This window comes from Bison bison, unplaced genomic scaffold (assembly GCF_000754665.1).
Source record: "Bison bison bison isolate TAMUID 2011002044 unplaced genomic scaffold, Bison_UMD1.0 scf7180017864040, whole genome shotgun sequence".
NCBI classification, from domain to species: domain Eukaryota; kingdom Metazoa; phylum Chordata; class Mammalia; order Artiodactyla; family Bovidae; genus Bison; species Bison bison.
The window spans coordinates 4,860,978-4,862,380 of NW_011494612.1; the positions used below are offsets into that span (position 1 = coordinate 4,860,978).

Genomic DNA, 1,403 nt, shown 5'->3' on the forward strand with positions numbered 1-1,403 from the left:
ATGGCATTACTGACTCAATGGACGTGAGTCTGAGTGAACTCCAGGAGTTGGTGATGGACAGGGAGGCCTGGCGTGTTGCGATTCATGGGGTCGCAAAGAGTCGTACACGACTGAGCGACTGAACTGAACTGAACTGAAAGCTGTTACTTAAGAAAAGATAAAAAATGAGGATTAATACTCATCTACTCAGCATAAATAATTTCACCATACTACAGTGAGTATCCTTTTGCGACCCTACGCCTTTATATGCTTTAAATGAAAAACTCAATTTGTTGTCATTACTTTTCTGAATATTAATTAAAAAGAAAAAAATCAATATAATTCACCACATTAATAGAAAAATGTTGAAAAACATACAATTATCTAAGTGGATGCAATAAAAAAGTGACAAAATTCAGTACCCATTGCTGAGAGAAACAGCAAACCAAGAATATAAAGGAACTACTTCAACCTGTGGGGTGGAGGTGGCCAACTAATGCCATATTCAACAGTGAAAGACTGAACATATTCTCTATTTCTTTTCTATTGTGCCCCACAACAAATTGCAACAAATTTAGTGCCCTAAAATAACACTCATTTAAAAAATTACACAGTATACATCAGAAGTCCATGCCAGGGTGGCTCAGTTTTTTCTCTGGATTTTAACAGGCCAAATTCAAGTTTTCAGCAGAGCTTTTTTTTTTTTTTTTTCTGAAGGCTCTGAGGATGAATCCACTTCTAAGTTCATTCAGGTTGTTGACAGAATTCAGTTCCATGCAGTTTTAGTATTGGAGTTCTATTTCTTTGATGGTTGTCCGATGGAGATTGTGCTCAGCTTGTAGAGGTCACTTGTGTAACTTGGCTTATGGCCCCTTTCCTCCATTTTCAAAATCAGCAATGGCTAGTCAAGTCCTTCTTATGCCTTGAATCTCTTTGAAGAATTCTTCTTCATCTGTCATCTACTACACTTCTCCTTCTTTAGCATCTCTCTGACTCACTTTTCTGCCTTCTTCTTCCACTTTTAAGGGTTTATGTAATTACATTGGACCCAGCACGATAATCTTCCTAATTTAATGTTGAGCTGATTACTACCTTAATTCCATCTTTAGAGTCCCTACACAGCATACCCAGGTTGGTACAGACATACCTTGCAGATATTGTGGGTTTGATTCCAGACCACCATAATAAAGGGAATATCACAATAAAGTTAGTCACACAATTTTTTTTTGGTTTCTCAGTGTATGTAAAAGTTATATTTATACTATAATATAGTCTAATAAATGTATAGTAGCACTATGTCTTTAAAACGTATGTATCTTAATTTAAAAATGTTTTATTATTAAAAAAAAGTCCAACCATCATCGGAACCTTCAGCAAGTCATAGTTCAGTTCAGTTCAGTTCAGTCGCTTGGTCGTGTCCAACT

At 36.1% G+C, this 1,403-nt stretch overlaps 1 pseudogene; it reads right to left on the bottom strand.

Annotated features, from left to right (window-relative positions):
• LOC104985217 overlaps window positions 1-405 on the bottom strand; it is a 2,562-nt pseudogene extending 2,157 nt beyond the window's left edge.
• Window positions 406-1,403: the final 998 nt, after the last annotated feature.